The sequence below is a fragment of the Pleurodeles waltl genome, chromosome 4_2 (genome assembly GCF_031143425.1).
Source record: "Pleurodeles waltl isolate 20211129_DDA chromosome 4_2, aPleWal1.hap1.20221129, whole genome shotgun sequence".
Taxonomy (NCBI): domain Eukaryota; kingdom Metazoa; phylum Chordata; class Amphibia; order Caudata; family Salamandridae; genus Pleurodeles; species Pleurodeles waltl.
This window is the reverse complement of record NC_090443.1, coordinates 542,933,569-542,960,472: the sequence shown is the minus strand read 5'-3', so window position 1 is coordinate 542,960,472 and position 26,904 is coordinate 542,933,569. Positions and strand designations below refer to the sequence as shown.

Genomic DNA, 26,904 nt, shown 5'->3' with positions numbered 1-26,904 from the left:
GTGATGAACCAAACCTCTAACCTAAAGAGAGTTAGGTGTGATAAACCTAATCTGCCAGTACCATGCCCATGAGAAGAGTCCCCCAAGCCTCATTACCTTGGAATGAGGTCTCTAGATCAGACTTTGTGGGGACAAGAAGGCTGGGTCTGCATCAAGGCGACATAAAGCATAGATAGCGTTGATGGCATCTGGTAGAAATCCCTCTGATAACCTTGTCTGTGTGAGATGCATTTATACAGATCTTGTAGGACCTCCGACACAGGTATGTTCTCAAACAATACCATACATAAACAATTCCCTCCAAAAAGAACATTATGGGCCTGATTCTTACCGCCGCCTGCCAAAGTACCCCCACCAGAACACCGCACCGCGGTCGTCAGACCGCTGCGGTGATTCTGGGATTTCCACTGGGCTGGCGGGCGACCGCCAAAAGGCCGCCCGCCAGCCCAGTGGAAATCAACCTTCCCACGAGGACGCCGGCTCTGAATGGAGCCGGCGGAGTGGGAAGGTGCGACGGGTGCTGTTGCACCCGTCGCGTATTTCAGTGTCTGCAAAGCAGACACTGAAATACAAAGTGGGGCCCTCTTACGGGGGCCCCTGCAGTGCCCATGCCATTGGCATGGGCACTGCAGGGGCCCCCAGGGGCCCCACGACACCCCATACCGCCATCCTGTTCCTGGCGGCAGAGCCGCCAGGAACAGGATGGCGGTATGGGGTGTCAGAATCCCCATGGCGGCGCAGCGAGCTGCGCCGCCATGGAGGATTCTTATGGGCAGCGGAAAACCGGCGGGAGACCGCCGGTTTTCCTCTTCTGACCGCGGCCAAAGCGCCGCGGTCAGAATGCCCTGCGGGGCACCGCCAGCCTGTTGGCGGTGCTCCCGCCAACCCTGGCCCCGGCGGTCCATGACCGCCGGGGTCAGAATGACCCCCTATGTTCCTCTACACGTAAGTGGGAAAGAACATGATGTGAATACCTACGTATATTACTTGTCTTTGATGCTGATAGTGATGCCTTCACAGAATGGCACTGATAACGTGAAATTAAAAAATCTTCCTAACTGTAAACATAGCAGCAATCTTGGAAGAAATAATTAAATAAATGTGCTAAATCAGAGCAGGCTAAGTAGGTTAAAAGGCACTAGGTGACAAGGGCACAGGCCTGCAAGCCAGAAGGCTAAGCTATCTCCTGATTCCCAATAAAACCAAATAGGATCCACCACAATAGGCAGGAAATATAAGGCCACATCCAGCAGCGCAGTATCTCTGGCTCTAAAAGTCTAGAGGGCCACTGCCATTGCAAGGGCCATTTACTGGGCAGAGCTTTGGGGCAGTGCTGACTTGTCTTTGCTTCCACATACTGAAAACAAATTCATCAGATCACTTTTCAACCTGCCCCCAAGTACTCCCCTCATACCTTTATGTATTGATCTTGCGTTTAACAGAATTCATGTAGTACTTCTAAAACTCCTGACATACTGGGTGCGTCTGTGGACCACACTGGAACTGGTGCAGTACAGAGAGGCCCTTGTGGAATTAATCAATACTGATAGATTTGAACATGGCTGAGCAAAATTAAATACTTAAGTGAAGCCATTAAGATGGAGGAAGTGTAGCGGTCATCTGCCACTCTAAGGAAAGGTATCCTAACCAAGCTAAATCAAGCCTTCTGGGAATTCCTTTTGCAGAAATTCTGAATTGAGCAAAAAGTGGGGAGCATCACCAAAACTTCTTTGTCCACAAATGTTACTTCAGCTTTAGGCCTTATCTGCCCCACTCAAGCTAAAAGTCTTTACATGAAGTTCAGATAAGCTTTTGCAAGCAAATGGGACAAAAAAGGATCTTCATCTCCAAATTGCCTGTTTTGTCTGTTGTCCCTAGAGACAGATGAATTATTTCTCTTTTTTGTCCAATCAGTGGCTTCCCCCGACGGAGCTGGATCATCCCAGGAGGCATGCTCATGGGTACATTGCCATTACTGGGAAGTGTGTAGGATACTGAGATATGACACAAAATATATTGTGTTTGCTGTCTCCAGGTTTTTAAATTTGGCTTAGAGAATTTACTCAATCAAATTGCAAGGGAAGGGCAAAGGCACGGCAAAGGCAGATTAAATACTATTAGTGGGTCTGCAATTGATTGTGTCACAGACTTAAGTAGCGCTTTAAACATATATCAGCCCTGCTATTGCAGCCTGTATGTGCAATTCTAAACTGCCATGCAGACCTGGCAAAATAAACCTTTTGCCTGGCTCATCCCTTCCTTTTGAATACATGTAAGTCACTCAGGCTCTGGACAGCCCAAAGGCCAGGGTGCAATGTACTTAAAAAGTGTGAGATGAACATTTTAGTTTTACATGTATTGGTACTGAAACACTCTTAAATTTGTTTTTCACTACTGCAAAACCTAATTCTCCCACAGGATAACATAGGAGTTACCTTATTACATTTAATAAACTGTAATTTCCAAATGGGATCAGGTAGCCAGTTCATATTAGGCATATTTGGAATTGTACTGACAAATGCTAACCTTGGCATATTTTAAATTACATTTGTGAAAATGGCACTTTTAGAAAGCTGGCATTTACAAACCTTAGCCATTTAGTGCCTGCATGTGCCTCTGGGTCACATGATAGTTGGGCTTTGTGCATTTCTTCTGGACAGCCACACTCAATAGGGATCCTGGGTGTGCCTGGATGGGCCATAACTGGCAGGATGGAAGGGAGGAGCTGGGCCTAACCCCACTCACACTTGAATAAGCCATGTCCTGCCTCCATACAAAGGGCTGCATGCCCCCTGTAGTTAGTCTGGAGCCAGGTCAAGGAAGGCAGGACATCTGTGCATTTCAAAGGCATGCCCCTAGAAGCGTCTCCCACTTCAAAGGTACAACTGGGTATAAATGCTGGATCTCACATACCACCTCTTCAGTACACATCTGGATCTGTGAATACTCTGCCTTGAAGAAGGACTGTTGTGCTGCTGAAAGAACTGCCAATCTGCTGAAGTGCTTCTCTGAAGGACTGCTGACCTGCTCTGCAGACCTGCTGCCTGTAGCCCTTTTGCCTGGGTGAGAAGGACTGGACCTCTTAAACCCAGAATCCCAGAGTGACTCAAAGGGCTAGTTGGCTGGCCTCCTGATCTGGAGCCTCAGGGACACCAAGTGATGCCACACCTGTTCTAGACACTTGGAAGTAGGCCTAAGGTGCTGTACCAGCCTCTGTGCGTCCAGTGGAACCGACGCATCTCATCTGCTGCAGGACGCAAACATGAGCAGAACCGACTCATAAGCACTGCTGCATGGATTGGACCCAATGGAAAGACCCACATTGCATCACAGCACATCAGAACCATCACTGCGTGAAGCATCGTCGGCGCAGGCCTTCACATCCCTCATTGACGGCAGCCTCAACGACAATGCTGGACTCCACATTGCAGCCTTGCAACTCCTTGGAAGCGGCACATCATCTTGACTGCGTGATGCATCCTCGACACCTGACTTCACATTGCAATAACAGAACTCTTTTGGTGCCTGAAAGACTCTCTAGAGTGATGATTTGAGTGTTAGAACACAGTGAAGTGAATGCAGGTTTATAATGTTGAGTTAAAAACAGACAAATAAAGACACGTAATACATAGCTCCGTATGTGGCACATTAATTGACAGGTACCCAGGCTTGTGATTGTTTCCTATATAACGATCCAGGACCTTGCACCACAGCCTCCCTGTATCTCGGAACCGACACATCGCTTCAGCTGCGCAACACATCTTCGATGCAGATCCTTGCAGCCCTCCGCAAACCAGGATTTAAGGTAATTTGTTTAACGGGCCTAACTAAATCCCTGTAACAGGCCCACGCTCCATCACGGTTGACCTGAACATGTGACGTTGCCCCTGTCCGGTATGACTAGAAGTCCGCATTTGGCCTTTTGTGCTTCTTTTGTGTTTTTTTCATTAAAATCTTTAAAATTGCATATCTCTAGTCTTCTGACTGGATTTTTGTCATTTTGGTTTTGTTTTTTTTATTAAAAACGACTCTAATTTTCTAAGTTGGCATGGGATCTTTTTTACTGTGGTGTTTTTAACTTTATTGTTGTTTGAAGTGTTGCACAAATACTTTACACATGGCCTCTAAGCTAAGTCTGACTGCTCTGTATCAGGCTACCTGAGGGATGAGCACAGGTTAATTTGAGATTGGCTTGTGCCTCACCATGACAAAGATTGTAGTAGCTGCTTGACCAGGGCTCATTCCCCAGTCAACCAGTTTCTTATAACTGGTAAAAGTGATCGCAAGAAGCGCCTGAAGCAAAAAAGCTGCACATAGTGAGACGAATGGTGGGGGGTTCATTTATTTGTTTATTTAACATATTTCCATAACACTCCTGCAGTACAAATTGTAATAGGGTGCTTTCCAAGTATAAAGTAACATGTATAAAAATAACAAGCATAACTAGTATAGAATTTACAAAAATTACATAAAACAACAGTAACATTATTCTTACAGAAAGTGAATCGTGATATGATGTCAGGCAGTAGACGAAAACAGAATTACAATCAATTCAAGAAACGGAAGAACAGTTGATTTACTGTATGTCTTCTTGTTCATCTAGTAAAGAGTTCACGTAGATAAATGAGGAAGATTACCTCTGGAAAAGTTTAAACTTTGAAGTATCATTTGCATCTGGGCCCTTTTGCCCTGCAGAGATTACGAGTAAATTATTCAGATGGAAAAGTAAAGTTTGGTGAACACCCTAATAATCCAAGCAACATATTTTGAATTTGCTTCTGCCTCAATTAAAAGCAAATGATTCTAGCTTATAATTGGTGAGACGTGGTTGAATTTCCTTTATAGCTGAGATGAGTCTGGACAAGGAGTACCCCACTAAGGCATTGCTGAAGTCCATTTGGCCACTGATCTGTGCATGAATACACTGTTCCTGGTTGGGATGGTGAGGGATTTTTGTCACCTTGAGGGAGTGAAGATGAAAGTTGGTGTAACTGTCCATGGGGTTAATGTGGGAATGAGTGGAAAAATAAATATCAAGGAAGAAGGACAGAGATATCAGCCCAGGAGTGAGGGCACATGAGAAGACTGATTATGTGCGAGGGCTTGGATTTGAGTGTTTCAGGTTAATGAACATAAACTCCAGCTTTTGCAAGCTGTTCACCAGTAAGCAACTCTGTAATCAAAAATAAACCAGATAATTATTTCTCTGTACCTACACACCATGCTATTGGTGGCCGTGGAGCCTTTTATTTTTTAGTTTACAAATTATGGATTTACTTCTTTGACCCCTTGGATGCCTCACGCTCATCCTCCACTTTTGTGAACAGAAAATTCAAACCTGGTTATTTTCTACCAATTTCACTGCCCAGTTTCTGCCTTCTACTGCCCTGTTACTAGCTCTAGTACTGGGAAACTATGTGGGTAGCTTCTGCGCTCTATAACCCTACAAAATACATACAAATAAAATTACCTCTTTTGGTATGACAGTAATGTGTTCTTGCTGCGATTGAACAATTAACTTGAGTTTTGATATCTCATACTGGCACTAGCAGAACGTGTAAGGTCTGGTACTTAATTCTAACCATAGTTAGTGTCAGTGTCATTGCAGAAAGGGCCTGATTTAGAGTTTGGTGGAGGGGTTACTCCATCTCAAATGTGACGAATATCCCATATGCTGTATTACGATTCCATTATATTCTATGGTAATCGTGAAACGGCCTACGGGATATCCTTCATGCTTGTGACCGCGTAACCCATCCCCCAAACTCTAAATCAGGCCCTACATTTTAAGCTAAAACTCCTTAAGTACCTCACACGTCTTATCTCATTTCACGTTACAGCCTGAACGACCCTAACCGGAAGGTTTGGTATGCAAGCAGTGTAAAATAAGGATCATAGAAATGTAAAGACCTGTACTGGGTTGATAGCTTGAAAATTCCCAAACATCCATACACAACAATTTAAATCTCATCATTGTGGTTTGATCTGTAAAGTGGGGCACTGGGCATCAGTCATCATTTATGTGCCTTCTGTTAAATCACTTATCTTTTCTTCTCCATACTTTTAGGGTCTAATTGGGCCTCGAGGAATTCAAGGTGTCCATGGAGTAAATGGATCTCAGGTATAAAAGATAGAGGGAGAGGTAGTATGTCTGATATAAATATTTTGGGGAAGTAATTGTAATCGAAGGTATGCGATTAGCCTGTGCAATACCCCATAGCTTGCATCACACAATGGCACCACTCAATGCTGGTAAAAGTGGAAATCTAAACAGAATCCTCTGTGTAAACAACACTAGGGTGGATGCCATGATGATGAGTCCTTGTTTACCATGGGGTAATTATGCTTCCTGCAAAACCATATGACTATAGATGTCATACACGTTAGCGTCCTGGAGACACGCAAAAGAGAAAATCCACATCTGCATTACACATTATCATCACCTTGACCTCGAGGAGCGTCCAAACATATTAGAATACAGATGGCAAGAAGAAATGGACCAAGGTGGACCATATTTTTGTGATTGTCTTAACATTTTTCTTGAACACCTAAAAGCAATTTTGTTAGTTTTTTTCAGGCTCCACATATTCTTGCACATTCACAACATCAGACCTTAAGGGCAATACGGACCCAGATGAAAGCAAGAAGAGAGAATTTCGTTTTGTGCCATTGCATTGCACCCCAGGTTGAATGATCTCTTTTATTTGTGTTTCTTCCATTCATCCACCTAGGGACATCCAGGCTCCATTGGTCCCCGCGGTCCTTTTGGCAGGAAGGTAGGTGTTTCTCAAATGTTGTTAAAGTTGAAGCAGAGCAGATACTCTGGACAAAGGACAGAAGAAAACGGACAATGGGTTAGAACTGGAAATATTTTAAGGCAAAAGAAAATATTATGGGTTATTCTGTATTAAGAAAGTTCATACATCGTCCCTTGGGAATTTAAATACTAAATCATACCAAATTCTATGGTGCAATTGGAATCCTGTTATGGGCTCAACAGAACAAGAATATTATTGATGTTTTAGTTATGTTCGCTGAGTCATGGTAAATTCTTCCATTATGGGATCTCCAGACACGTTTTTCTACCAAGTTTCCAACTTTCTTTCAGCACCTGGACACAGTCTTTTATCTCCATATTTAGCCTAGGAGCCTCAATACCCCACACCCCTTCCTTCCCTTTTGAGTCTTCAGCTTTTTAACATTAACTTTAGGTCCTGATCTAGACAAGTCGACAGGCACCATCCACTTTAGAAAACAGAGTACACTGAGCTAGGCCATCAACTTGCAGTGCTCCAGGTCTAGTCTTATCTTCAGTGTCAGTTACTGATTGTATGTGAGCTATGCTTACATTCACCTTGTTGTTTCTTCTTAAATTTTAGGGGCTGTCCGGATCCCGTGGATGGAAAGGACAAGTTGGTGTGCGTGGCCCCCAGGTACAGGACTCCAGTGACTTTGCTTCCACCACATGCTGAAGCTCTTTTACCACGGGAGCGAATTTATATTTTGCAGGAGTTTGTCATGGTAGATTACTGCCTCCTTCGTTGTGATGTAAGGTGTTTAGATAGAATATCCGAAACACAAATATTGTGGGCCAAAATATTGTGTCAAGAATATCGGAGGACAAAACTATTAAGGTAAGTTTCTATAGGTAAGCAAAGTTTTTCTATATATAATGCCACATATACGTACAGTGACGATATATATATATTCAAGGTACGTAGATGTGGAGTTAAGGATGGTAATTCTATAGTTGCTTATTTGCACTTACCCTCTTGATATTTTGGCCCTGCATATTTTTAACACTATGGGCCACATTATAACAATGGCGGTATAAGCCGCCTACCGCCGTGGTGACAGCCGCCAAAAGACTGCCACTGCGGCTACCATCCGTTCGCCAGATTATGACCACAGGCGTAAATCCGCCTGTGGCCATACTGGTGGATGGTGGTAAGGTAGTGCTGCTACCACCAGCAGCCCCACGCCAGTAGACCGCCGCCAGCTGTTTCATGACACATCGTAAGACCTGGCAGTGTTCTGCTGGCAGGCACTGCTGGCGGTAGCAGCGCCCCGTTCCGTTCCCTGCCGAAAGATCCCCTGGATGCAGGTAAGTTGGGCTTCCGATGAGGAGGGAGGTGGACGGTGTTGTGTGTGTGTGTGTGTGGGGTTGTGTGCATGAATGTGTAAGTGTGTGCGTGAATGTGACTGTGTGTGTAGTGTTGTTTGCGTTGGTGTGTGCATGTGTGTGAATGCGTGTACAAACGGAAATGTGAATGCATGTCTGCATGTCAGTGTGATTGTGTGTACGGGTGTGTGCGAGAATGAATAGATGCATGCGTGAATGAATGAATGTATGCCAGTGTGAGTAAGTGTGTGCATGCGTGGTGCGTGTCTGCCAGTCTGCACGTGCATGGGAGGGTGGGCGATTGGAAGGGAGGAGCGTGGATGGAAGGGGTGGGGGGCATCTGGGGAGTGTTTGGGGGTGGATAAGCCTCCTACCAGTGACAGGGAAGGAATTCCCTGTCACTGGTAGGGCCTTCTGGCATGTTTTTGCCACAAAAACCATGGCGGTAGGCAGGCTCAAAATGACGCCGGCGGTACAATAGCGGCCGCCGGGCAGGAGATTGTTAACTCCGGCCCGGCGGCTGCTGCCGCCATGGCGGTAGGAACGGTAAATTGGTGGGTTGGCTGCAACTAACCAGCTAATGTCATAATGTGGCCGTATGTACCGCAAAGCCTGTTGGCATTACTACCGCCACATTCTCACCTACCCCTGGGGTCATAATGATCCCCTATATTCTGTTCACATGATATATCTGTTACCGATATTCTGTCAGTGATCCCCATTGGTTCTCTTTAACTGTACGTGGAGGCATTCTGACCAATCTTGTGTGCACATATGTCTTAAAACAAGTGCACTTCACTGCTAGTGGACCAATACTTTGCTGATTTTTTTAAAATTCTCTATAATGTTATACTTTTTTTTAATTATCTTTGTGTGTTTAAACTACGTCTTCCTGTCACATTAGTTCGAAGCAAAAAGTACAGTTTCCTTGTGACATTAACAATCATATTATTCTGTGATGTGTATTAAAGTTGGTAGAGGGCTTGCTAACCTTTTATAAGTATTCATAGTTGCCAGGAACCCCCCATAACGTTCTAGCAAAATTATGTGTGATGGTAATTTTGTTATAAAACATTCCATTATTTTTTTTTTGCAAGCATAGGCCCACCACGTTTAGACAGCTCATTGTTTTCTTGTGTTTTGGTGTTCTTCTTTGATTACTGTAGCATATACTTGCAATAAAAATAATTTTAAAAATGCCTGTCACATCCGCTTGCCAAGGTCATATCAAATGGTTTTGCCATTGCTTATTTTTATGAAGGGTTTAGTAGACCGGATTGAATATACATCACGCCATAGTAATTCACATAATTTCAAGATTTTCACATTGTTATGCATAATTCCTGAAAATTCCTGGAATTATGCCTTTACTCCACATTGCATATTTATGCTGAGCTTCCTGGAAAAAATCGTGTAGGAACACGAAAACAATGCAAATAACCAAAACACAAGCGGAGGTTTTTTGCTGCACTTGTGTTTGTCACTCTTTTTTTTAGTGTAAAATGCATTCTCATGTAAAAAATGGAGGCAAGCACGAATTTCTGCTAAAATATAGCGCAGAGTGTCAGATTTGTATTTCGCCTCATTATGCACAATTTTGTCATTTTCCTGAGATTTTGCATACTTATGCTAAAGCAAATTATGTGAATTTCGCACATCCCTTTTTCAGCCTACGTGCTCTTGGTGGATACATTTTAAAAATCTTTCTTTGTGAATACATTCTTCTGTCCTCTTCAGTACTATTGAGAGTTGCACCAATTTACAGGCAGGCAATGGGGTTGGCTGTAGTATTAGGAGTTCCAAATTCAGTTAGGTTTGATGTTTGTAAAAGCAGGTGAAACCACACTTTGTACTATACAGTAGAAAAGATGCATTGTACATGATCTTTTACACGCCACAACTCCTCCATGTAGCCCGTCTGTGTTCATCACCCATAATCAAGACACAAGTAGAACCTTTGGATAGATACATTCTCATTGATGCACATTGATTTGAGTAGTCCAAATATATGTTCAGAATAACAAAATATAAAAACAGTTTTGCTTCTAGTGTCAATACATCAGCCAAAGGCTGATGACGCTCAAAGACATTTAACAATCACAGAGGTGTATTGGCCTTTATCTTCCAGCTGATCCAATCCGCCCTTCTGAATCTGACATTCTCTGCCCTCAGGGAGGAATTCTGCATTTTTAGCATGTCTGCAGTATACATGCTAAAAACATGCTAACCTTTTTGATAGTCATCTTTTCCATGGAACACTCAGCCGTCTTCCCTGGCTGTATGTACCTAGTAGCTGAATTACTCTGTAATTTTCTTCCCACTTCCCTCTCTGGATGTAGCACAGCTGGAAGGCATCTTGCTCCACAAGGGATCAAATCCCTGTGTGCCACTGGATGATAGAATTCCTCCACTTGGTTATGTTCCTCAGGCCAATTATATCCAACTGATTGTAGTCCCAGTCTCTCTCCTCACTAATGTCTTATGTTCCTGATCCACGGCTGACCACTTAATGCAGGTCCCACTAATACGTAACATTGACACGTCACCATTGGGTCATCCTACCACTTTCCTTCCTGGGACCCGGGGGGGAACTAAATTAGGGATGTGACCAGTTTCCCATGTCCTGATCTAGGAATAGTGGTGGTATTCCCAAAGTTCGGACACAATGCATCTGGCTTTATAAGTTTCCTTGCCATTTCCTCTACCAGCAGATGGACTGCCTTATCATCATCTCAGAACTGCTGCATGGTGCGTGTGTTCCTTCATTTTGTATCTTCTTGTACTCTGCTTTCCTCGCCTGACTCCACCTGCTGACACACCATCTATGTGTAGAACATCTTCACATTGTGCCCACGGGGATTCTGGGAAGGATGTTTTTAATGCATGTCACAGGCCATATTTATACAGACGCGGCCCGTCCTTTAGGGCGGAGGGGCCACGCCCCCCCACCTTTTGCTCCTCATGAAGAGTGTCTGTCAGGTTGAGCAAAGGTCAGCCTGACAGACACTCTTCATGTTCAGGTCAGGCAGCCAGGAGCAGAAATGCGTGATTTGGGCAGACTCCTGAGCTGAACTTTGCTGGGCTGAGGAGATCACAGCTCCTATGGGAGTGACCTCCTCAGTTCAGCAAAGGTGCCTCGAGGTCCTCCCCTGGTGAGGAGGAAAGCGTCACTCATTGACTTTGACCTGGGCGCTTCAGGTTTAAGCCCTGAAGCGCCCAGGGCGAGTGTCAATCAGTGACACTTCATCACAGAGTGGGGAGGGGTCAGCAGTCTCACTGATCCCATCCCACACTGTGACGACGCCAGGTCAAAGTCAATGGGTGACGCGTCCCTTGTCACCCGGGGGAGGGCCTCGAGGCACCTTTGCTGAGCTGAGGAGGTCATGCCCACATGAGCTGTGACCTCTTCAGCCCAGCAAAGTTCAGCTCAGGCAGCCAGGAGTCTGCGCAAATCGCTCATGTCTTGCTCCTGGCTGCCTGACCTGAACATAAAGAGTATCTGTCAGGCTGACCTGTGTTCAGCCTGACCAGCACTCTTCATGAGGGGCAAAAGGTGTGGGGGGTGTGGCCCCTCCACCATAAAGGACGGGCTGTGCCTGACCTGTTATCATTTGTATGTTTTCTAGGGGCAGCCTGGAGAGCCTGGGCAACTGGGTGAAAAAGGAGACATGGTAAGCAGCTCAAGACATTCAATTTTCAAATACTAAATATGTAAAGTATGATGATGACCATTTGATTCACATAGGGTGCCACTGAACAGTATAAGGCATAATGTCCAGAGGCTCATGTTATAGGTTAACCCCTCTCAGTCTCTGATGCCAACTTGCCTTTGGTCACTGCTGGCTAATGGCTCTTTGATCCATTTATCTTTCAGTGTTTGTGATTCTCAGTTATGGGATTATGGGATCTCTGACTGCCTAAAGCGTACAGGTCCTTAGAAAATTCAATTTCTCAAACCCTGATGCCCAATATCGCTTCAGTTACTATATTGCTAAGTGCCTGATATCCTCAGCCTCTCAGATCAGTTGTTTTGTTTTTGATTGTACTTCCCGGTGCATCAGTAGATGCTTGTCCTCAAAACTCCTAGCTCTGTTGCCCACCTGATACCTTCTGGCTGTCAGACCATTGGGCATTTATCTCAAATATTTTCCCAGGTTTCACATTAATGGATGTTTGCCTGTGATATTTTCCTACTCTCAAATGAGTGAATTGCTGTAACTTATGGATTCTTGCCCGCATATTGTTGAAACTCTGTTGCTGATGACGTTTGTCCCTTGGATGATTGGGTTTATGATCTTAAAATACATTCCTGGCTTCAGATAAATACATGCTTATCTGTGATAGCTTCTAGCCCTCAGTTAAGCTGATGGATTCTGGACCTTATATCAGTAGATGAATATGGGGCCTTAGATTATTAGATAGGTGTGACCCTCTGAAAAGAAGATAGATTCTGGGCCTCTGATATATGTAGAAATTAAGGTTCTCAGATGAATGTCTGTAGTCTGGCGTTTTAAATCAGCAGACAAATTGATGGATTCTGCCCTCAAATACGTGGGTATTAACCTCTAATGACCTCAGGCAACGGTTTTGAGTTACTTGCTGGCTATCCACTGGTACTTGCATGAGAATACATGTTCAGTAATAACATGGTAGATCTTTTCAATGTATTGTAGCTTTACGAGTAATTCAGGCAGATCTAAAACATCACTGAATACCGTGTACCTCTCACATCACTGGATCCTTATTCCTCATACCTGCTGGCTCTCAAATAACTAATTGTTTCTCATCCCTGGTGGTTCTCAGATTAGTGTATGTTTGATCCTCATACCTGCTGACTCTAAGATAATTGGATGTTTGTTCCTCATATGTCATGGTTGTCAGAGCACTTGATGTTTGCTCTTTGTACCTGTTGGCTCTACGAATACTGAATGTTTGTTTCTTATGCCTTCAGGGGTTTCAGATGGTTGGATGTTTCTCATACTCTCCGGTACTAACATTTGTGGATGTTTGTTTCTGATACCCTTTTGGCCGACGATCAGTCAATGTTTATTTCTCTTACTTGTTGGCTCTTACATCTGTGCATGTTTGTGCCTCTTACCTGCTGTGTCTAAAATTAGTGGATGTTTGTTCTTCATTTTGCTTGGCTGTTACTTATATTGGTGGATTTCAGTTGTTGATGTCCCCTGGTGGTGGTATTCTTAAATGGCAAATGTATATTAATAGCTTAACACAATGTCTATGCATTCTTGATTTGCCTTCAGTTGTGTACTGGGAAAAAAACGTTGCATAGAAGGAGTTTGGGGAGTTTTCAGTGAGAAAGTATTCAAATATGTCTGTATTGCTTCCTACCAGGGACAGCCTGGAGAACATGGACCCACAGGAGATCCTGGATTCAGTGGACTATGGGTAAGTGCTCTGTGCCAAGACCTGTGTGTTCATTGTTCCCTTTATTGCCCCTAGAAGCCAATGTCCTCTATCACATATTTCACAGACTTTTAAGAATACATTTTTAGACTAGAATGTGATGGCTTTTCCTGATGTTTTTATTATTTATGTTGATGTTTCCTTCGTTAATACCTGTGTTATTTTTTAGGCAATGCCTTTCGTTGCATCTATAGTCCTTAGAATCTTCATTTTAGTGGTCACTTACAGAGATTGTTTTTTGAATACCACAAGTCTCAGTTTGTTTTAGCTGTGTTACAATTAATGTTTTTAATTGTAGGTGATTTTCTTTGCAAGAGGATTGAATCAGTCAACAGACTGGCAAGCAAAAAATTTGTAAGATACATTCACTTTTTAGACACAGGGTCAGCATCATCCTTAGAAAGTTGCAATTGGAATCTTTGTTGTCTTGTAGCTGGTTTTGGGAACTGGCAGGAAGGTTTGCCCTGGGAGGCACAGTCAAGAGCCCAAAACACAAATGTACGCACAGTGAACAACCACCCTCACAATCCACCATCTTTGTTTGAGCGATTAATAAAGGGCTAGTAAATAATAGTTCAGAAATCATTCATCACTCAAGGTGATCTTTAAAGAAAGGTATTCAGAGACAAATGATCATTGTGATGTATTATGAATAGCTGCTGGCAGTGGTTTACTCAGAGGCCCATTCTAAATGGGAAACACAGCATTAGCTGCCTGATAGAAATAGAGCATGTCAGGGTGAATGGGGCGGGCAGGGGTAGATGGCGAAAAAGCCCCAAGACTGCAGTGCTTTTACCCTTCAAATCTATTACAGGCAAACATTCCCTTCATTGGCACTCACTCCCTCCTTAGATATTGTGCTCATGCCCTGCTTTCCCCTGAGTAACTATCAAAACATCCATAATACTGCTATGCATAAAGGCTTTGGATGCTCAGTATATCTCTTGCTCTGAATACAAGCATGACAGGGCTGACTCACTCCTAAACTAGTGAAAGTTCTTCTAAGCCACCCAGGGGTGGTGGAAGAGCACTTCTTTTTTTTGTCATCAGGCAAACCCACAGCAATTCAGCAGATATGTACCAGATGGTATAACCAATTGGGAACAACAAGGATTTATACATATAAACAAAAAAGGAAGCCTGCATAGAGCTCATTATTTTGTGACTCTTCCCTGGAAGCCTATGGTGCACGGGAAGGACAATGATAACTTGCCAGATGTATTATCAGTGTAGTAGTGGCTACTTATTTCTCCGTATCCGATAGAGACTTCTAGCTGCAGGTACCTTACCTTGGAAATATCCACAGGCGTCAGACTGGATCTGGAAATTTTTATTGAGCAGCATCCCGTGCATCAGTAGGTGGCTTACTTCAGCTCTGTGTGGTGCCGTTGGCATTGTCCATGTCAGAACGTGCATGATGCCTATATTGGCACCACAGCAGCACGCTGACGTCTGTTCTTATCTTTCCTCGCCAGTCAGTGCAGATCTGAAGAGAGCTTCACCAGTCATTATTGACTTACCTTTTTTCAACTTTTGTCGAAGTGTTTTTTTGAGATTTTTCTTCTGGTTTGGCAGGGATGTGTACAAAGATGGTTGGCTTCAAGCCATGTGGTGCCTCTCACTGACAAATGTCGGTGATAGACCCACCCCTTTTCTGCCTCTGGTGTCTTGAGCACAACCATGATGCCAAGACCTCCATTGATTGTCATGCAATGCAACCCAAGGCCTGGAGGGAGCGAACCCTCAAGCTCCTTGCCGCTCATCGTGCGATGCCACAACGATCTCCATCCCATTTGAGATGAAGGTCCTGGGATCAATGACGGAGCCATCGATCTTCGTCCCCTTGTAAGTCCCACAAGAAGTAGAGTAAGAAGTCAAAGAGGTCTTTGTCTTCGCCCCATCCTTCAAAGTCATCTAATGAGATGAGGGAGTGTTGTCACTCAAGGTATGACTCCGCAGTTGAGCCTACGCCTGAGCCACATCTGCATCTCTCTGAGTTTCTGGGAACTGGAGCGACCCTGCCCAGCTCTGAGGACTTTATGAGGTCATGCATCTCATATTTCAGTGGCTTTGGGAGGGCCGCTACTGGTTTTCAGCCTGCGGGTCTTCTCCTAGTGCCAATCATGCCCCTTAGATCCATGGATAAATCCAGACAAGCGCTAGTAATACCACCTCAACCTTTCTTGATGACGGTCCTGATGTCAGTGCTCCTTACTCCACCAGCACTCCCAGCAACACCCTCCCCATTCTTACCCCCGACTCTGACACAGAACCGGAGGGGTGTCATCTACCTGCTTCTTGGGCACCAACTACAGCCATACCCCTCTAGTCTGGGGACTGAGCCGTATTCCTGTGGGCTAGGACTTGGGGAACATTGGGGGTGGCCGCTCGACCAGAATACCTACTCCTAAACCCCAACATGGACTGGTGTGAAGAATTGGCAGATGCCAGTGGACTAAACACCTCTCCAGACCGTGGCATGGTCTCTCCTCCTGCCAAGGGTATAGAGGAATTGGCCTCATTTGCTATGGTGGTGAGAAGGGCCACTGAGGTCCTGGACCTTAGATTGCTCTCAGTGGCAGTGAAGACTAATATTTTGACAGAGGTGCTTGAGCCAAGAGTTACCACCTCAGAACCGCCTCACCTATTTAAAGAAGACCTTAAGGACATCCTGCTCGGGCCTGGTCCAAGCCCTACAGAGGGCCTCCTATGAACAGGACAATTGTGTGCCACCATCGCCCCGCTCCAGGAGACCCCAGTTTCCTTACGCAACACCCTACCCCAGAGAGCTTGATGGTCAAAGCCTCCACTTCCCATGTAGTGTAAATCCTTGCACATTCCCTACCACCACAACGAATAGGGAATCCAAGTGGCTGGAAAACTTAGACAAGAAAATGTTTTCTTCCACCAGCCTGATGTTGTGGTCCATAAACACCACATGCCTTTTGGGCCGTCACTCCTATGTACTTTGGGATTCGGTTGCACAAGTGCTGCCCATGGTCACGTAAGAGGCCTGGGCCATTGTCTTCCAAGCTGTAGCAGACAGGAAAGATGCAGCGAAGTTCACGATCCATGTGGGCTGGACACAACTGACTCACTAAGCAGGGCTGTTTCTTCATCAGTGGCCTTTCACAATGATGATTAGCTTTACAGGGGATGTCCAATCTTTGCTTCTAGACATGCCCTTTGATGGCTCCTGCCTCTTTGGACTCAGTGTTGGGGTGCTTCAAGAATAGCAGAGCTACAACCAGGTCCTAGGGCCTTTCAGTGGTCCCCACAAACCCTAGTCTGCCTTTTGCTCCTTTTGTGGCCATGGAAGGAGCTTCCAGCTGTATCTTCACCCACCCAGTCACCACGAGATACAAGCTCCACAGCCTGTGTGGCCCGAGGATGAGATACTTCAAGACACCAAGGGTCGGGCAGCCAGAGGTCAGGCCAGTCCACCACCCCCAACATCAACAGCCTCCAAACCACTTTAGTTTGCATTCCAGCCATTATGGGCAACCAATGAGAGGCAGGATACACCATCATCTGCAGCACTGGAGGTCAGTAACATCAGACCTCTGGGTTTTCCAGATTGTCAAAGGGGCCACTCCCTCCCCTTTGTGACTACTCCTCCACCCATGCCATCCACTTGCAACAGACTGACCGAGGACCATCTCTCCTTACTCTGCCAGGATGTGGAAGCTCTCTTGGCCAAGGGAGCCATAGATAGGGTGTGACTCCAGGAGTAGGTTGTGGTTATTTCTGCTACTTTCTGGTCCCTAAAAAAGGCAATGGCATTTGTTCTATCCTAGGCCTGCACCCTCTCAATTTCTTCCTGAAAAAAAAGAAATTCAAACTGCTCACAATGCTTAAGTTCTGTGTGTCCTCCACCCGGGAGACTAGTTGGGATCGTTGGACTTGAAAGACACATACTTCTACCCTTCTGTCTTCCAAGCCCACAGGCGACACCTGTGGTTCACAGCGGGCCACAAGCACTTTCAATTTGCTGTGCTTCTTTTTCACCTTGCCAGCGCCCCTTGTGTGTTCACCATGGTGATGGTGATGGTTGCAGCTTACTTACGGAGATCAGGGTTATCAGTCTTCCCATATCTCAACAACTGGCTGTTGAAGGTGGGATCACCCCAGACAGTCGTCTCCCACCTCCAGACTATGGCAGATCTCCTGCACTTGCTGGGGTTCACAATCAGTGTGCTGAAGTCACACCGGACTCTGTCTCAAACACTCCCATTCATCTGAGCTGTTCTGGACACGATACAGTTTTGGGTTTATCCTCCTGAACGGCGAGGTCAGGTAATTCAGGCTATGATATCGGTGTTTCAGCTTCTATCCTGGGTTTCGGTGAGACTGACTCTGAGACTGCTGGGCCTCATGCCCTCCTGAATCCTTCGGGCTTTGCAGTGGGAGCTGACGTTCTAGTGGTCACAGAATCAGAGTAATACCTCTGACATGGTTTCCGTCATGATCTCATTGGGAACTGCAACAGATCTGCAATAGTGGATAATAAACCGCAATTGGGTCAATGGCAGACCACTCTCTCTCAACCAGATCTGACAGTAGTGACAGATGCATCACTCATGTAATGGGGCAGCCATTTGGGAGAGGTTGAAATCAGAGACCTCTGTTGGAATCCAGAATCAACCTACTGGAGCTCCAGGTGGTCGGGCTGGCATTGAAAGCGTTTCTACCCTCCATCAAGGAAAAGCAAGTGCATGGCTTCAGGGACAACACCACTGCCATGTGGTACTGCAAGAAACAGGAAGGGATGGGGCCGTGGATCCTTCGTCAAGAGGCCCTGTGTCTCAGGACATGGCTGAAATACCAGGGCATATCCCTGGTGGTTAAACATGTGGAGGGCTCTCCGAACACCAGGGCCAACAAGCTCATTTGAAGATGCCTAGCGGATCACAAATGCCATCTCCATCTAGAGGTGGTGCAAAATCTATTTTGATCTGTTTGCTACCGCCGAGAGCTCACAATGTCAGCAGTTTTGCTCACTGCACTTTCCAAGGCGAATCTCACCCAGAGATGCCTTTCGTGTTGCGTGGAGCTCAGGCCTTCTGTACACCTTTCCGTCCATACCACTCCTTCCCAGAATTCTAAAGAAGATTAGGAATAACTGGGCGCAAGTCATCCTTGTAGCTTTGGACTGAGCTCAGAGTATTTGGTACCCCAAACTGTTGAGCATGGCCATTTGTCCTCTGATCAGGCTACCCCTTTGGGGGGATATTCTAACAGAGCAGCATGGGAGGGTTCTCCACCCAAACCTGTCAACACTCCACCTTAATGCATGGAGATTGAGCAGTGACAGTTGACAGCTTTCAACCTTCTGCCCAAAACCTGCAATGTTATCTTGACAGTCAGGAATCCCTTGTCCAAGACAGTATACGCCTGCTGTTGGGACAGGTGTGTGGTATGGTGTGCAGAAAAACAGGTTGAACCCCTTTCTGCTCACGTTTTTCAGGCTCTTCTATTTATTCTTTCTCTTGTGCAACTGGCTTTGCTTTGGGCACCTTAAAGGGCTTTCTTTGTGCCAACTCAGTGTGTCTGCAATTGCCAGACCAGCCATCCTTATTAAAATGAAATCCCCTGTTGTAAATAGGTTTCTGAAAGGTCTTCAACACATGTTCCCACCTTCACCCTTTGTCATGCCACAATGGGACCTTAACGTAGTACTCACATTTCTGATGTGCCCTACTTTTTAGCCGTTGCACAACTGCCGTCTCAGTCTCCTTACCATCAAGACGGCCTTCCTAGTGAGAATATAATCTGCCTGGAGGGTCAGTAAGCTCCAGACTTTGTCATCAAAGCCTCAATGCCTGACCATCTTCTCAGAAAGGCTAATTCTTCACACTAGAGTTTCCTTCCTGACAAAAGTTGACACTACGTTTCATGTAGGCCAGACCATCAACCTAGATACCTTTCGCTCACCGCATCCCTCTAGGGAAGAGGAGAGACTCCACGGACTGGACCCAAAAGAGCATTGTCTTTCTACCTATGGATGTTGCTCTGCATTAACATCTACTACGAACTTACCAAGAAGCATACACCTGAGGGTTTGTGTGCTCATTCCACCAGAGTTAAGGCTGCAACCACTGCTCTAGCACATGGAGTATCGGTCCTGGACACCTGCCAAGCAGCAATGAAGGATTCTCTGAACATATTCACCAAGCACTACTGCCTGGACAGTCAGGTCAGGTCTATCAGGACGGGCACTATGCTTGTTCGGTCCTACAGGACTTTTTGCTGTGAAACGGTTTCACAGCCCCACCTCTGGGGAGGTATTGCTTGGGTATCTGTTCTAAGAAAAGGAATCTGGCTCTAGAAGTCTAAATCAAATGAACAAGTTACTAAACTTCAGTAATACCTTATCTAGTAGAGACACTGTCTAGCTGTGGACTCGTTATCGACCCACCCATCCTCCCTACTCTGTGAATAGATTTCTAGGGATAAGTATTTTACCCTTTCAGGGCCCTAGTTTTCCACACCCATGGTCAATGTTCTTCGTGGGTCTGCACTTCTGGCGTGGAAAGCCTTGAAAAGAAACTGACATCAGCATGCAGGAGTGCACCTATATAGGCATGAACATGTAACTTCTGGCCAAATAAGCCAGCTACTGATGCACAGATGTACCGCTCAAAATTCCGGATCCAGTCTCGCACCTGGAGATAATTCTAAGGTAAGGAATCTGTGGCTACATAGAGTCTCTCCCAGATATGGTGTTACCAAAGGTAAGTAACTTGTTCAACTCATAAAGAAATATAGAAAATTAGGCCCTCATTATAACATTGGTGGTAAAAACCACCTACGGCCGCGGCAACAGCCACCAAAAGACCGTAGCTGCGGCTACCAGCCGTCCGCCATGTTATGACCGTAGCCGGAATTCCGCCAGAAGGATGGCGGAATTCTGGGTGCAGCCATGGCGGGGATGGCAGCAAGGTGGTGCTGCTGACAGCAGCAATGCCACACCAGTAGACTGCCGCTGACTGTATCATGACACATGATACGGCCTAGTGGTGTTCTGCTGGGGGATGCTGCTACTGGCAGCAGCGCCCCTTCCGTCACCTGCCAGAGGGCCCCCTGAAATCAGGTAAGTTGGGTTCTCCGACAGGGGAGAGGGGTGTGTTGTCTATGTGTGCGTGTATGGATGTGTGAGTACGTGTCTGTTGTGTTGTATGCATGCGTGTGTGCATGTATGTATGTCAGTGTGTGGGGATGTGTGTGTGAATGGATCTATTCATGCGTGGGTGCATGTGGGTATGAGTGTGTGCATGAGTTTGTACATTGGTGCGTGTATGTTGCGGGGTGGATCTGGAGTGGGAGTGGGGTGCTGGGAATCCTGGGGACAGGGTGGGGGGCAGGGTATAAGACCCCATCAGTGACAGGGAAGGGATTCCCTGTCACTCATAGTGCCTACCGCTATGGTTTTCGTGGCGGTAAGGAGGCCACAAAAACCATGAACGGTAGGCGGGGGTCATAATCCCGAAGTCTCCAGCCTGGCAGCTGTTACTGCCGTGGCGGACAAAGTGGTACCAATGTCATATTATGGGAAAAAGTACCGCCAGCCTGTTGGCAGTGCTTTCCTTCATTATACCGCTGTCCGCCGGGTTCGGAATGAGGGCCTTAGTGTTTCCAGTTATCCTGAAGTAAAAAGGAGTTTTTCAGTCTCTTATATTGTTAGTGGGTGGACTGCAGGTCACAGACACACAGAAGGCCAGAGGTAGCTGGAGTGCACTCTTAGTCCTGTGGAGGACCCCATTGACAGAGGCTGAAGAGACTTTCGTGCAACTTCAGTCAGTCCCAAGTCTTTTCCATCCTCCACTAAAACACCCCCTACTCTTCCTTTTTTGCTTTCTTGCCTGGAGAAAAGAATGAGGAGCCATCAGTCTGCCTTCTGTCATGCCCAAGTCTTCTCATCTACTAACATGAGGAAGGTTGTTACACAGGTATTTAGGCTGGGAAGGTACTACTATTCCCCAACCACTATATTTTCATAGTTGCAGTGCTACTAATAGTTCTGCATTTTGAGTGTTGCTTACCGAGCAGATGCTGTTTTGTATCTGGTGGAAGAAATATTCCCACACCTTTTATGTGTGACTCCACCCCTCATCTTCACGTCTGAAAAAGAAGCATGACTGCACAGCCCTCCATGGTGTACTGGATCATGGAGCCCAGTAGCATCCTTTACTTCTGCTATGGGTCCCCTCTTATGCAAAGGTAAGTGCCCTGAGCTGTATAACCAACTGGCTATCACCCTACCCCTGCTAAATCCACCTTTGCTTGTACCACAGGAGCTGGCATAGGGTTCAGCAAATGCTAGCTAACAGTGAGGACGTGTACTACAGGTCAGTACGAAAGTCTCAGCTCTTTGGAGAAGTCCCTGAATTGTAAGCGCAGGGGCATTGCTGTACCGTGGGACAAGTGACTGATGAAATACCAATGCCCTAGCACAAAGGCAAGGAGGCAACATAAGAACGAGAAAAGAGGTCTGCTTTACCAAGCAGGAAGCCTGCAATGTAAACAACCGCAAATGAAATGATCTGTGACACTAAGAACTGCCTAGAGAGCCCATGGCTATTATCCTTTTGGGTAGCTAAGAAAGGACCAAAAAGTGCTTTCCCACAATGTAGTGGCAGAAGAATCGACTTCCTTCTTAAGGGCTGGCCACTGTTTCTACAGAGTAGTATAGGCAAGTTCAGAGAGAAGGTTGACACTGGCATACAAAATGGGATGGACACCATAGTGAAATTGTTTGAACTTGACTGTGCCCATATCAGTACCAGAGGCACTCGTTTGCAAAACAAAAGACAGGGAAAAATCAGAAATCTGAGAAATTTGCAACAGACTTCAGTTTCCTCACAGAGTGAAAAGCGTCATCTTGTTGGAAACCTGAGGAAACATTACTGGAGATAGATTTCCTCAGCAAATTTGGGAGGTGACATAAATCATGAAGGAAGGGTAAAGATTTTCTGTAGTTTTTGACAAAACCTAGGAAGGCTATGATTTAACATTTTTTGTAAGGCCTCAGGTTAGCCCAGAAATCCTTGCTTTTATCTATTTGGGATTTGATGGTACCAAATCCCAGGGTATAACCTAAGTATTTAATTTGCTTGCTGGCCAAGGCACACTTGGTATGTTTTGCTGTTAAACTTCCTGCTGTCAGAATTGTGAGATTTATGTCTAAGTATTGTAGGTGAACTGACCAGAATGATATGAAGATTACATCATCAAAATAAGCTGAGGCAAATTATTGTTCCATTAGTCTATGACAGGTGGAAGTCCAAAGGGTAGGACTTTAAACTGATAATGACCATTTTATTTAGAAAATGATTTTTATGGCATACCTAGGGTGAAAGGGTACCTGCCAATAATCTTTGGACAGGTCCAAATGTAGTGTAGCTTTCCTTAGTTTCTTTACCAACTCATTTATCTGTGGCTTCAGACCATGTGGTCTCCCCAGGTTTTTCACTTTCTCTGGACTTTATTTTTGATGGCTTTCTGACTCTGTGGGGGTGATTCTAACATCGGCGGGCGGCGGAGGCCGCCCGCTGAAGTTCCCCCACCAAAATACCGCTCCGCGGTCTAAAGACCGCTGAGGGTATTTTGGGATTTGCCCTGGGCTGGTGGGCGGCCGCCAAAAGGCCGCCCGCCAGCCCAGGGCAAATCAACCTTCCCACGAGGACGCCGGCTCAGAATTGAGCCGGCGTAGTGGGAAGGTGCGACGGGTGCAGTGGCACCCGTCGCGTATTTCAGTGTCTGCATAGCAGACACTGAAAAACTTTGTGGGGCCCTCTTACGGGGGCCCCTGCAGTGCCCATGCCATGGGCATGGGCACTGCAGGGGCCCCCAGGGGCCCCGAGGCACCCCCTACCGCCATCCTGTTCCTGGCGGGAGACCCGCCAGGAACAGGATGGCGGTAGGGGGTGTCAGAATCCCCATAGCTGCGGAGCGCGCTCCGCAGCCATGGAGGATTCTGTAGGGCAGCGGAAAACCGGCGGGAGACCGCCGGTTTTCCTTGTCTGACCGCGGCCGAACCGCCGCAGTCAGAATGCCCTGCGGGGCACCGCCGGTCTGTCGGCGGTGCTCCCGCCGACCCTGGCCACGGCGGTCTGAGACCGCCGGGGTCAGAATGACCCCCTGTGTCTGGGACACTGTCATTCAGTGCCACAGTGCACAGTCTTCTCTCCTCCTACCAGTAGGACGGGTCTTACATAGGTAAGTAGGCTGCTGTGGTATAACATCTCACCTACCCCATGTTCTCAGACTGTCAGTGCTAAAAGTGTCCTGCCTTAAGGGTGTTGCTTGCAGAGTTTACACTGGTGGGAGGCAAAGCCCCACTCTCTTTCAATATGTGCCACACCCCTCTCATTACCAGTGAGAAAGAAGCCTAACACTCATGGGGGTCAGAAGTTGACTGAAGCCAGATCCAGGAGCTGAAGCAGTTGAGTTGGAAGAAGTCTTTTTTGTCCCTAACACTTCAGAAAAAAGCAAGAAAGCAAGCCCTTGGAGTCACACTGGGTTCAAATGAAATGGATCCAGTCCTCTTCCTCAGCAGGGCAGAGATCGGCAGACAGCAGAGGCACCTCTGAAAAGCAGTGAAGCACTTCCTCAGAAGAGTCAGTCGTGCAGAATGGCAATTCTTGTAGCACAGCAGTCCTTTTCTCCAGCAGAGTTCTTCCCAGGTCCAGTAGTTTACTGATTTGTTAGTGTCAGAGACCAAGTAGTTATACCCACATGTGCCTTTGAAATGGGGGTGACTTCAAAGCAGCCCTAGGAAGTGTACAAATCCCCCTTTCATCTCATCCCTAGATCCAGACTATCAGTAGGGGGTAATCAGCCCTTTGTGTGAGGATGGGCATATGTAAGTGTGAGCTGGCCTCCACCCTTCCTGCCCAGAAAGGCCCATCAAGATGCAGATGAATGCAGATGAGTGCTCAGATGCACCTAACCTCCCTGTGCTTGTGGCTGTCGAAAAGGAATGCAGAAAAGTGCAGCTGTCACCTACCCCAGAAGGGTATTGGAGACAGGTTGCAAGGCACTCAGAGTAGTAAGAGCAGAAAAATGCTCACTTTCTAAAAATGTAATTTCTTAAATAGTAATGTTAAATCTGACTTCACTAGTAAAGAGGATTTATCATTACCATTCTGAATATATGAATCATATGTAGCTACTCCTTTCAGATCAGGAGTTACAGCTTAAATGAGTATTAAGGAATTCTCAATGCTGGCCTCACAGTAGTGAAAAACGACTGGGAGTTTTTCAATATCAGGACATGTAAAACTTAAAAGTACATTCCCTACATTTTACTTACATAACACCTTGCCCTATGGGCTACCTAGAGCCTACCTTAATGGTGACTTATACATACAAAAGGGGAGTTTAAGGCTTGGCATGACATTTTAAATGCCAAGTTGAAGAGACATTGAAACTGCACACACAGGATCTGCAATATCAGACCTGAGACATGTTTAAAGGCTACTGAAGTGGGTGGCATAATCAGTGCTGCAGGCCCACCAATATCATTTAATTTACAGGCCCTGGATATATGGTATACCACTTTACAAGGGACTTATAAGTACATTAGATATGCTATTTGTGGATATACCAGCGTTACCATGTTTAGAGAAGAGATCACATGCACATTAGCATTGGCTTGCAGTGTAACATGTTCACAGTCCTAAAGCCAACACAAACTAATTCAGCAAAAAGGGGAGGAGGAAGGGAAAAGGTTTGGGGGTGACCCTGCAGAAATGGCCATTTCCAACAGCTTGGCCCTCCCTATCAAGCTGCCTGATATGGAACAAAGATGCTTCCTCCCTTTGCAGCTGTGAGACAAGTGGACATGTTGATTTCTTGCTGCTGCTGATCTTCACAGCGGATTCTTGTAGCTGTGAGGTTCCTGCATGCGTCTCCTCGGGCAGCTTTGCAACAATATAATGTGATGCTGGCCTGTCCTTCCATCTCTTTGGGTACATGTGCACATAGAGCTTCTACCAAGGAGGCAAGTTGGGTCATTTATATGCTTTTCAACACCACACTTTCCACAGTCCATGGTTAGCAGCAGCACCTGCAGAATGGTCCAGACTAGGAATCTTTTCCTACTCTAGCCACCAACATGCACACACCATCTAACTGTGTTTAGGAGCACTACAAGTCACTCTCCTCCCAGAGAAAAGGCTCAGTGAAGCTCATCCAGGAATATCTTATATTTTTCTTCCCCTGCGTGGAACATCTTCTTCATGACCAGTTAGTTACTAGGGTGGTATCCAGGAGGTCCTTATCAACACACTTCTAACTACACCACCTTGTCCCACCCTGATCACATCTCTATCCTTTTTCTTCCTGGTTTCTTGTGGCATTTACCACACATAGGGGGTCATTCAGACCTTGGCAGACGGCGGAGGCCGTCCGCCAAGGTCCCGCCGACAAATGACCGCACCGCGGTAAAAAGACCGCGGCGGCCATTCAAACATTTCCGCTGGGCCGGCGGGCGCTCTCCACAAGAGCTCCCGCCGGCCCAGCGGAAATGCCCCTGCAACGAGGACGCCGGCTCAGAATTGAGCCGGCGTAGTTGCAGGGGTGCGACGGGTGCAGTTGCACCCGTCGCGTATTTCAGTGTCTGCAAAGCAGACACTGAAATACTTTGTGGGGCCCTCTTACGGGGGCCCCTGCAGTGCCCATGCCATTGGCATGAGCACTGCAGGGGCCCCCAGGGGCCCCGCGGCACCCCCTACCGCCATCCTGTTCATGGCGGGTTTTCCGGTAGGGGGTGTCTGAATCCCCATGGCGGCGGAGCGCGCTCCGCCGCCATGGAGGATTCAATGGGGCAGCGGTAAACCGGCGGGAGACCGCCGGTTTACCCTTTCTGACCGCGGCTGAACCGCCGCGGTCAGAATGCCCTTGGGAGCACCGCCAGCCTGTTGGCGGTGCTCCCGTGGTCGGTGACCCTGGCGGTCACCGGCCGCCAGGGTCAGAATGACCCCCATAATCATCCCATCCTGCCGTCAACTATTGTTATTCTAATCACTAAATTAGTCCCCAACTGATTACATCTTACCTTTAAGACCATTCTGTCTCAGTCTTCTGTGGCTCCTCACTCTTAATGCCAGCTACCTTACCTGTTGATGTCTCTGCAGGATCTTCTCTCTTTACATAATCTCCCTAGTGGTATAATTACTTTCTTATGCTTCTCTGTTCGGATTTATGGGAATTATACCCATTTTTTCTATTTTGCCTTTCACTTCTCACCTACAGTCTCACATTTCAGACTCCCTTAAAGCTATCCACTACTTGATACATCTCTGCTCTTGCATGGTAAATTTTTCAGCGAGTAACGTAACCTATTGCTGACCTCC

At 46.3% G+C, this 26,904-nt stretch overlaps 1 long non-coding RNA gene across 1 annotated transcript in view; it reads left to right on the top strand.

The window, feature by feature from the left end:
* Positions 1-7,379: 7,379 nt before the first annotated feature.
* The window catches only part of LOC138294183 (uncharacterized), a 67,885-nt gene continuing 48,360 nt past the window's right edge, over positions 7,380-26,904 (top strand). Inside the window, exons 1-3 of the long non-coding RNA XR_011203249.1 lie at positions 7,380-7,433; positions 11,749-11,793; positions 13,475-13,528. This is a non-coding gene — a long non-coding RNA (uncharacterized lncRNA). The remainder of the gene's footprint in view (positions 7,434-11,748; positions 11,794-13,474; positions 13,529-26,904) is intronic.